General features: G+C 42.0%; 1 pseudogene; it reads right to left on the bottom strand.

Moving 5' to 3' along the window:
* Positions 1 to 2412: 2412 nt before the first annotated feature.
* LOC136702004 (cytochrome P450 2K1-like) lies at positions 2413 to 10553 on the bottom strand (annotated as a pseudogene).
* Between the last annotated feature and the right edge of the window lie 565 nt (positions 10554 to 11118).

Raw genomic sequence — 11118 nt, 5'->3', positions numbered from 1 at the left:
GGGTCGACTCTGCATAGAGTTTTCCTCATGTTGGCTGCAGTAAAAGACAGCACCTGGTCGCTGGGAGAAGGGGTGAACTTTCTCGCCGTTATGTTGTTCTGTACCTCAAACTTTGCGTAGAAATGGTTCAGCACGTCTGGTAGGGAAGCATCCCTGTCACAAGCATGTGGTGTAACTGGTGATGCTCTGGATGAGCTGAGTGTCTCTACTGCTCTGGAAGTGGCTGTGGATGATCTGACCGTGTGCATGCTTTGCCTCTCTGATAGTTCGGGAGAGTTTGGCCCTCGCTGTTCTCAGGGCCGCCTTATCGCCTGATTTGAAAGCGACATCTCTAGCCTTCAGCAGTGCACGCACCACGGCTTCTGGTTGGAGCAGATGGTGATGGTCTTGGAGCTGGTCACTGATGTGTACTCCTCCAGGTTGATTGTGTTGCTGTAATTTGACTGCATGTGTGTTCACGTGGTCTTATCAGGGTTCAGAGAGAGTGTTGTTTGCACCAAGAGGCCATCCAGCTCACCTTGCTCCTGTAGTGTGACTCATTGTTGTTGCTGATGAGGCATACCACAGTTATGTCATCCGCAAACTTGATGGAGAAGTTGGAGATGTGTGATGGAGAGCAGTCATGGGTGTAGCAGAGTGAACAGAAGGGGGCTCAGCACACATCCTTGAATGAGGTAAGATCAGTGATTGAATCATTGATCTCCTGATGGCTGCCACAGGTGGAACGTCACAGGTGGTAGTGTGGGGCAAGCTCATTCGTACAATGTTGGCAATTCTCTGGATTTCATGGATCACTGCATCAGTATAAGGCAAGTCCTTCCTGTCCTCCATCCTCGCCTGATGACCTCCAATGACCCAGTCAATCTCCTTCTGAACCTGGTCTTTGTATGGGTATGCAATGCCCTTCACTACAGGTGTTGAGCAGCACATTCCCCACTGTATATTTAAGGAGAAAAGCTGAATTAGAGAGAAAGGCAGTTCTCTCTTACAGCTGGATGCCATGTTGTATGTGTTTATGTTCATACATAATTGCTGCTGCCTGATAGCAGTTTCCCTTTAACCACTACAACTTCTAATGGTTCTTGGCTGTCATTATACCTCATTTTATTTGTCACATATTTAGACATGGTACAACTTGCAGTGAAATGCTTTAATGTCTACACACATTAAGCAAACACGAGTTAAGGAAATATGAAATAGGGGAGGCACAGTGGCATAGCAGGTAGTGTTGCTGTCCTGGGTTCGAGTCCCGCTCCGGGTGACTGTCTGTGAAGAGTTTGGTGTGTTCTCCCTGTCTGTGTGGGTTTCCTCCCACGGTTGGGAACAACACCGCCCCGTGAAGGACTGGCGCCCCCTCCAGGGTGTGTTCCCGCCTTGCACCCAGGTGGGTCCGCAACCCTGAACTGGATAAGTGCTTATAGACAATGAATGAATCAATGAAATAGAAAATATAGACATTCTCTCTCAAAATAAAAATACTAAACTATAGCTAAAAAAAAATAAAGATAAAACTGTACAATGTAAGAAAAAAAGTGAGCCGGATGTAAGCAGTAATGTGTGAGTAGGCTGAAATCTGGGTTTAGACCTGGTTCAGATTGGAAAGAGGCTCATTCTCAACCTCCGTGTCTGTATTCAGGGAGCGAAAACACTTTCCTGATGGCAAGGGTGAAAAGTTTATTAAGATGACGACTGAGGTCCTTCACCATCTTTTTGGCTTTGGACCAGCACCGCTTATTATAGATGGTCTGGAGATCAGGAAGCATGATTCAGATGACACGCCCAGCTGAGCACACTACCCTCTACAGAGTCCGCCTATCCTGTTGGGTGTTTTTGTCCTGTCGTTCTCTTGCTATAACTCATTTTAATCTGTAGAGTTTCTTTTTAATTAGGCACTGTTATCTTAATGTGTTTTACCCTATTTTCTTTATTTAATTCTTAATGTTTTTGTTCTTTTTAAGTGTCCTGGGTTTCTGTCTCCTGATTCCTGAGGAAGGAAAAAAGAGTATGTAGCATCAAACAGAAATCCCAGAGAGGAAAAAGATATAAATAAATAAAATTTAAAACACACAGTGGCTTGGCTTCCTTGCTCCCTTCTGCTCACGACCGAAATATGGCAGAGTCCTCCAAACACTGAGAATCATAAGATGAGGATATTGCTTCATTCCTGCTTCATTAGGTTGATAATGTTTAGGTTGAAATTGATTCCAAATTTGAGACTACACACTACATGAAAATAAACAGAGGGAAAGTGATACCAAACTAAACTCAAGTTACAAATCAGTTTCTGAGTTTCAGATAAAATAGCTCAAATATAATTTGCTTCATTTTGTCCAGAGTGCAAAGTTCTTCACTAATTCAGCATTTCTCCACACAAAGAATATATACTTCTTTCTGTTGTACAAAAAAAAAAAATCAATCCACCAAGCCTCTGCAGTCTTGAGGGTTCATGGTCTCCTGCAGCTTCTTCAAAAGTATCTTTAATTGCTTGAAATATTGCTCACGGTTTATCATGATCTGTTTCCAGGTCCTCATCCAAGAACAAAGCCAGGGAAACAGGTTACACAACTGAAGGCAAACAAGGACATATCCTAAAAGTTAGTGGCATAAATTTCATTACACCCAAAATGAGAGTTTTCTGTTTAGATTCAGAAGGTTATCTGTATAGAAGCTGAACCAACAACCCTGATGTTCTCCTAGACCTGGGTAATCATGTCTATGAACACAGGATCAGCGTATTCAAATCTGCTCCCATACACAATGGCTGAGATGACATTTGAAACAGCACAGCTGACTGGCTCTGAAGTATGAAATGGTTTCCTGGAAAACAGAAACCCAACATTAACCTTTTCTAATCATTACATTTTGAAAAGAAATGAGTTTCCTTCGGGTGCTCAGCTTTCCTACTACAGTCAAAAAATTCATATTAGTAGGGTGTCCACAAGTGTGAGTGAATGTGTGGTGCCATGTGATGGACTGGCACCCTGTAAAGCGTGCATCCCTGCCTAGTGACTATGGCATCACATCAATGTCAAAAGTAGAGGGAGCAGAAGCACCCTGTTTAAACATAAACCTGTACATTTATAACATTTCAGAGATATAAATACCCTCTCTCAAGCGCCAGTGCAAAACTTGAGTGGAGGAATTGAGAGAGAGGAATTGTGTGCAAACTGGTTATAATCTCTCTCCTGAAATGACTTTTTTTTTGCATTGTTGAATGGTTTATACCTCTTAATTAAGTTTAATCTCTTCGTTCAGGTGCTTTCTACACTCAGAAAACCCTTTTGACAGTTTGTGGGCAGGATCAGGGCTGTATCTCTCAGTGAATGCTATTGGCTGATGTCTTCTGCTTCTGCGACTGTCCACTTTAGATGGTATATGGCCTGCCTATTGGGAGAAGCCTTGTTGGAAGGATCTTGTAAGCTGTCTAATACTACCACTGCTTACATCTCTTGCCTAGTATTCTACTTAAAGTTTTCCCAGCAAAACCACTGGCCTTGTTTTGTTTACAATGCTGCTGTTGCACATTGCCTTCTCTTTCTGCTCGTGAATGAAACTAATCATTTGCTGTCTCTCTGGCAATGTGGTCTTTTTAAATGCTTTCCAGTAATCACCTGATTGAAGGCCTGCTCTTCTGTATTTCATCATTATCATTAAATCATTTATCATTAAATATATTTAAGATATTTGTAAATTTCTGCTGAAAGCAAATATTTAATGAGATTTTATGTCACTGTTAAGTAATCCTGTAATTGAGCAGTTCCAGGTTCCTGGAGGTTGTGGGTTCAAGTCCTGCTCTGGGTGATTGCGTGAGGAGTTTAGTGTATTCTCTGTCTGTGTAGGTTTCCTCCAGGTGCTCCGTTGCCCTCCCATGGTACAAAAAAAAAAACACACACTTTGGTCTGTGGATTGGCGACTACCAAGTGTCCATAGGTTCGAGTAAGCATGTGTCGCCCTGTGAAGGAAGGGCGCCCCCTCCAGGGTGTGTTCCTGCCTTGAACCCAAGATTTCAGCTAGGCTCGGGACCCACTGTGACCCTGAACTGAATAAGTGGTTTCAGAAAATGAAGGAATGAATGTTGAACATTGAATTACCTTTGAACTGTTCAAACTCTTCTCTCAATGTCTCATCTATGATTTTCTACTTGCTCCCCTTCTTGCCCATCACAAGGTCTCAGAGTGGAGAGGGCAAAGCGTCTCATAGTTTTCCAGTTCTTCCCGTTGGAAAACAAAATTCTTGCAGTTGATAAGAAAAAGATGTCTTAACTCTGTATTATTTCTTGTAGCTCATTAGCTAAAACATTAAATAAAGCAGTTTTTTCATATTTGTATCTATGGAATATCTACTTATGCCTGCAGACCCTGTATAAAATATGCTTGAGCAAGGGTGCGTAAAATAATGTAAGTAACCAAATGATATTTTATTATTTTACATTTATGGTACTTAGTAGATGCTCTTATCCAGAGCAACTTATAAAGTTACTGGTATTAAAGGTAAACCAACACAGTGGTAGGAGTCTTGCTTAAGGACTCTTATTGGTGTAGCACAGACTGGTTTCCCAGATCTGGAATCGAACCCAAGTCTCTGACATTGACTCATGGTGTTACCACCAACACTTTGTGTTCAATGAAAACTGAAAAATTTAATTAAAAAAAACCCATTCATGTTTCATAGTCATTTCTTTACAAACACTGAACTGCAAAATACAGATATTTATTAAGGATCTGACCCTTACTATATCCTTCATTCAAGACATAGAATATATGGTTAATGTCTCTGTTTTCAAATTCCTCTGCATGGGTCACCAGGGCCTCCTTGATGGTTTGAAATCCTTAAAAGACATCCATTTTCTTTGGACCAAAATGCACGGTGAATATAGAACCATATTTTTTGACATCTGCAAACAGAAACAGAACTACAGTAACTTAGAAAGGAGTCTTTTATTTTCCATCCTACTGAAACCAAGGATTGTTTTCCTGGAGCTATATTCAGAGTTGAGTGCAGATATGGAATATCTTTTCATAATCTCATGTAAAAATTATTAAACTAATATCTTATAAGCAATGTTCAGATTAGTTATGTAGTCAGTCTGATGCTGTGCACTGAATGTCTGTAATGAGGCTAGAGACTGTAGCGTGGTAACAGTATTTGAATTCATGCTTAATGGTGATTTTTAATTATTATTATTATTATTATTATTATTACTAATTTTAGATAATTATCACAAATTTGGATACTGTTCAAGCTAGGGTAAGTTTCAGGATTTTCAGAGTTTATGAACAAATTCTATACAGTATTTTAAATCAAAGAATACTTTATTGAAAGGGAATAATAATTATTTGATACATAGCATAATTATCAAGTCTTAATGGGGATCAACAAATAAGAAGCCCTTATTATGACTTAATAATTGGCTAGGCCATATGACTTGTGAAGTGTGTGTTGCTAAATGAAGATAATATGTGAATTTATCAAGAGACTTAATTAGACATCAGCTTCTGAAAATTATATTTTTATGAGCTTGCTTACTCCTGGCGCAGATCAACCAACCGATGGGTACAGCGGTTCAGTTGCAGTGACAGCAAAGAATCAAAGCCTGGCTCTTCTGGTTCTCCCTGTGGGAGCTGCTGAGGCTGGGTTCGCTCAGGAGTCGTCACTTACGGGGCAGGCCGCTTCAGGCGCCCTCAGAGCGTTGTGACGTCAGTTGGAGAATTTCCTCTGGCTCGCTGTCCTAGTTGGGAGTCCCCAAATTTAGAAAACTTCTAATTTTCAGAAGTGACATCTTGAAGTCTGCATATACCATTAATATTCTAATTATCAACTAATCTCGGAGATGGCACCTTATTCTGGACAAAAATAAGTTTCACCTGCTTTGATCAGCCATAAAACTAGGCTTTGATTAGGTGACAAAACGACAAACACAAAATAAATTGAGTCTCGCTGACAGAGTGATTTCTACATTCTTCTATCTGATTCAATCACTGTATTAAGCAATGCTAACTGACCCAAGGCGTCCCTTGTTTGGTTGCATAAAGATTGGTCCTTTATCAGAGTCTCTTTGATGGTGGAGATTCGGCTCCTTTCAGCTGTTCCGAAGCGACTTTTTTTTTTTTTTTTTTCTGAAGCCACTCCTTTCTTCTGCAGTGGCTCTCTCCTTCCAAAGCAAACTCGCACCCTTTCGGCCGTACCTCTGTTTTCTATGTGGCGCTGTTACGCCCACTTGGGAGGTAGCCATCCTCTGATTGGCTACTGGGTTTGGGAATTACACATGACCGTCTCAGGTTTCCCAGAGAAATAAAATTGCTTAATGCTGCTTGGGCGAATAGAACAACCTTGAATTAATACCTCGTGTATATACTTGCATATTACATATTGAGTATACTGATGTAATTGCACCAACTATTCTAGTTATTAGCGATTAATCAACATTCTTTTAAATTGAGAAAGGAATGGGTTTTTGTGATTTGGAAATGCACATTAATTCATGTCAACTCAATTCATGTTCACGTACATTCACCCAAGAATAATATATTATCAGATGATTCCACAATAATAATGATAATACATTTGACAATGCATAACTGGATTAAGAAAAACATAGTGTCAAAGATTACTTTTGGGACAGACATAATGAGAGGGAGAGAGAGAGAGAGAGGAATGCTTTTGGTGACATATGATTTCACAAATATCCACTTGGAAGGCACTTTTGGTCCATGCTGTTCCAGCTGGGTTGAACTCAGATTGGAGAGAACAATATTAACGCAATATTAACAATATTCCTTGGGGGCCATCTGCCAATATTGCTATAAGATTGAGCTCGAAGCTGAGTGATACATGCCCCAGAGGGTCTGGGGTCTCCTCTTGTGGTGAGTTTTATGACTCAGTTCCCAAGGCTCTGTTGGCATTATTTTTGGTTTAATGCTGGTCGTAACTTTCGGACCGACAACTTAGTATTGGTATGGACCATTTTGTGAGCATTATGAGGTCACTGAAAAGGATTTTTTTACGAGCTTCTAATCTTCAACTGTGTGTGTGTGTGGTGGGGGGGGGGGAGGGTTTGGTTTCAGTAGTCTACAACACACACTGCTGTGTAATGTGAGGTCTTGATAAAGTCTGAATCTTAAAATGTCTCAATTTCTTGATCTAGATCCAGAGTCTTAAAAAAAAAAAGCATACCTGGGCCTTCCTCCACTACATCCCCCCCCCTTTTTTTTTTTTCCAGTTTTGTGGTCCAGTAGGAAACATGGAGCTGGAAAAGAAATTGCTGTGGAGGGAGGTGAGGTCAGCAAGCAGATTCAAATATATTTTCAAAGCTGATGTCTTCCTATCAGTGTGTATGGGTGCATATTAAGTGTTGTTGTTTGTGTAATGAAGAAATTCTAATTATTTATGGGTAGGTCTTATTCAAACGCAACCTCGAGAGCTGGTTTTTCAACATTGTCCTTGGCTTCATATCTAAAACTTCTGAAACCACCTCTTTGGGCTCTCTTGTGTCTAACAAACGTAACCATTTTATCAGATCAATTTTCCAACCTGCTCTGTAGGGCTCGAGTGCGTTTGAAATAGAACCAAGTTATACCAAAGGTCAAAAGATATCCTAATCCTACCAGTGCAACTAGTAAGGTGTCTGGAGTGGACCATGCGACGACAGTTCTTTAAAGGGTGTTATCAATAGGGGTTAGGTCAATGACTTGGGTTCCCTCATATTCTAGGCGAGTTAGTGTTTTAGTATCTAGTTCGATGGTGTGCTTAGAGAAGAAATCTGAAATTTTAACGTCACACTCATATTGGTCAGGGTTCAGATGATATAGGGACAGGTCTCCCACATATAGGATTGCATTTACGGGTAGGTCTACCCAGAAAGTTTGGCTAGGAAAGGGTACCCTTTCTGAGGTGTCATGTTGATCATAGATTAGTAGGGCCTCTCTAAAGGGGATGTTAACCAACCAATGGTTTCCAACAATCTCAGCTTGGGTACTGGTTACCAAACTTCAGGGTGTGACGACCACCAGACACTGGGTATTACTCATCATAGGCTTAAGGCCACAAATCCCATTTGCGCTGTCGCGAATAAAAGGTTTGCTAGGGCACAAGTAGTGGATGTCTTTGAGTGTGCACGTAAGCAAGTTAGGCACCAAGTATAGATCAGGGTTATCACCTTGGTATGCTACAAGAGGTGTTGTCTTTACACGAACATAGGCGGAATCTTGCCAGAACCCAACGTTAATGACATCTTTCAAACGGTAAATGTTTTCAGGCACCATTATGGGAAGGTTGATAATGAATGCTAATTCTCGGTCTTGGGGATTGACATAAATTGGGACGGCGCTACCTAAGGTATAGGCTAGGTGGGCCTGGAGATCAGTGACTACTTCTCAAGTTGCTGTAGACAGAATCTCCTGTACTAAGGGTAGACCGGGATTCTTCTAGGTAGAATTCTTTGCTACTGTCAGGGTAAGCAAGGCATAGGGCCGTACACAGTTTTGATTTCATTGCCTGCATCGCTTATTCCTGGGCTTCACCCCAGGTGAATTGGGTATAATTTTTTTAGTAGGTCATAAAGTGGACGGCCTAGGTCCGCATAGTTTTCGATGAGCTGTCGTGAGTAGTTGCATACTCCTAAGAAACTACAGAGTTCCTTAAGATTGGTTTGTGCTGCGAGGTCTGTTACCCCTTGCACTCAACTCACTTGTGGTTCAACGCCATCAGTGCTTACAAGCAGGCTGACGTAATTCAGCTTTGTTCTGCACCACTGACACTTGGAGAGTGATTTTCACACCTGCTGTCGTGAGCTGGTCAAGAACATGATCAATATTGTCAATGTGTGCCTGTAGGGAGTGGTTACGCATGAGTATGTCATCCACATATATCAGGGTGCCTCACTCGCGAGCATCAAGGCATGCTTTGTTCAAGAAAATGTTGAACTCAGATGGAGAGTTGGTGTACCCGAAGGGGCACCGAGTGAATGTATACTGTCGGTTTGCGAAGGTGAAAGCTAGTTTGTTGGTCTTCTGCTTGGTCCAGAATCCAGAGGCTACATCGATGGTGGAAAAGTATTTAGCATTTCGGACTGAGGGAAGTTCTTGCTCTAATTGTGTCATCGGCCACCGAGACAATGGAACCTGTTGATTTAGTTTCCGATAATCAATGATCAGTTACCATTGGGTTTTATGACAGGCCATAATGGTGCAGAGTACATTCTGTTGCAGGGTCGAATTATGCCCTTTTCCAGCAAGTCATCAATAATTTCTTGTACTGGTCCATATGATGCCAACAGGACTTTTTTATTGGCGGACAAACATGGGTGGTGCTTCTGGACGAGTGGGAATGCGCACTGAGTGAATGTCAGTGAGACCACAGTCCATTGAATATTTGGCAAAAGATTTTTGGTATTTATGAAACACTTCACAGAGTTTTTCACGTTCTTCTTCACTTTGGAGTGCATCTGCCTCCTTTAGAACTTGTTCAACTTGAATCATTAATTCAGAGTCAGATAGATTGTTTGAATTGTAGGGACTCTGGGAAAAGGGATGGTTCCCAGGAGGATTCCAGGGATGAATCTAAAGAAAGGACCATGACCGTCATTTGATTATCATCAGCTAGATCTATTCTGCAAATGGCATCTTTGCTCATGTCCAGAGCCGAGAAGAGCAACGGCTCGTGTCGGTTGAGTACAGCACACCTTTGGTTCTGGGTGTCCAAGGAGCAGGGCATTGGTCCTATAATAGGGATTCACAACTCAAAATCATGGAATTTCATACAGGCCAGTCAAACCAAACGAGATGAATGAGAAATCGTTTTGGGTTGAGCGGTTTCATTTCTTACGAACAGATAGGTGGATCTTGCTCGTGTTTCCACCAAAGGTGTGGCTTCTAAGGTGAGACCTAGTTCAAAGAACTGAGGTGATGGTTGGAAAAGCGCTATGGAAGGCATAGTGAAAGTGCACAGAAATGTGCTCCGCTGTTCGGGGGCCAAGAAGAGACTGCAGTCTCTGGTGTGGCCACCATGGGCTCAATTTCCTCCTCCTCAATGTGAGGGGTCAGACTTGGTGGACCATCTATCGATTCAGGTTAGATTTCAAGGCAGCAACACTGAGCTTCCCGGTGGTGTGGGGTGTAGATGGGCAAAGGCTCACACACTTGTGCCTAGATTTTTAACCAAATTGATTAAGGAGGTCTTTGCCAATGAAGAAGGGAATTGTTTCAAGAGGAGACACGTGAACTGCATGCACCAAAGTTATCGGTCTAATGGCCAAGTGTATTAGTACCATAGATTGAATTGTGAGGCCTGCATGTGAGTACGAATGAATTTTAAGAGAACAGTCTTGGAGCTGTAGCTCACGATTTTCACACTGCACAATGGCTCAAACCTGGTGGAACAAGGTGGAAGACATTAGGGTGACATCTGATGCAGTGTCCAGCAGGGCCTCATGCACTAACCTTCCTTCCACAATGGTGGACAAATAGAATTTACATGCAACCCCTTTTTCATATTAAGTGTCTTATGAACTGTTGGACGGGTGTATCACCTTCAATGACCGAAGAGTCATCTGGCATTAAACCTTCTCTGCCTCTTTGCCTCAATTTCTGTCTGGCCTGCGAGGAGGGTAGAGTTTGTAGTGTTGTGAGGGTGGAGGAGATATCGGGCCCTCTCTGGACCACAGCATTTGTGAAGGGTCCCAGGCGGATTGGCAAGGGTAGCACCCACCAACTCTAAAGGTGGAGAGTTGGTGTTGATATTTAGGACTAGGGGTATTTCAGGCTGTTTATTTGCATTTTGTTGGGATTTTAGGAAACCTCTAATAGCTAAGTCACGCAACTGTCTGCTAAACAGGGTGCAAGGGCAAGCTGAGACTCCCAGCTGATGACTAGTGTGGGCATGGAGGTTTTGGATAAATAATTATTTAAAATTTAACTCTTCCTCCATTCTGGAGTCATTTCTAGGTCCGAAATATGCCTGCCTGAGTCTGTTATAATACTGCTGAGGGGATTCCTGGCATTGCTGTTTTACACTCAAAGCAGCGGTCAGTCCTGTCTATGACAGGTAATTTGAGACTTCCTCCAGTGCTTGGCAAAGCACTTCATACCACGCTTTCACATAGTCTGGCTGGCGGTCAATGAA

The sequence above is a fragment of the Hoplias malabaricus genome, chromosome 7 (assembly GCF_029633855.1).
Source record: "Hoplias malabaricus isolate fHopMal1 chromosome 7, fHopMal1.hap1, whole genome shotgun sequence".
Taxonomy (NCBI): domain Eukaryota; kingdom Metazoa; phylum Chordata; class Actinopteri; order Characiformes; family Erythrinidae; genus Hoplias; species Hoplias malabaricus.
Note: the sequence above shows the minus strand (reverse complement) of the source record. Positions and strands in the feature narration are given on the sequence as shown.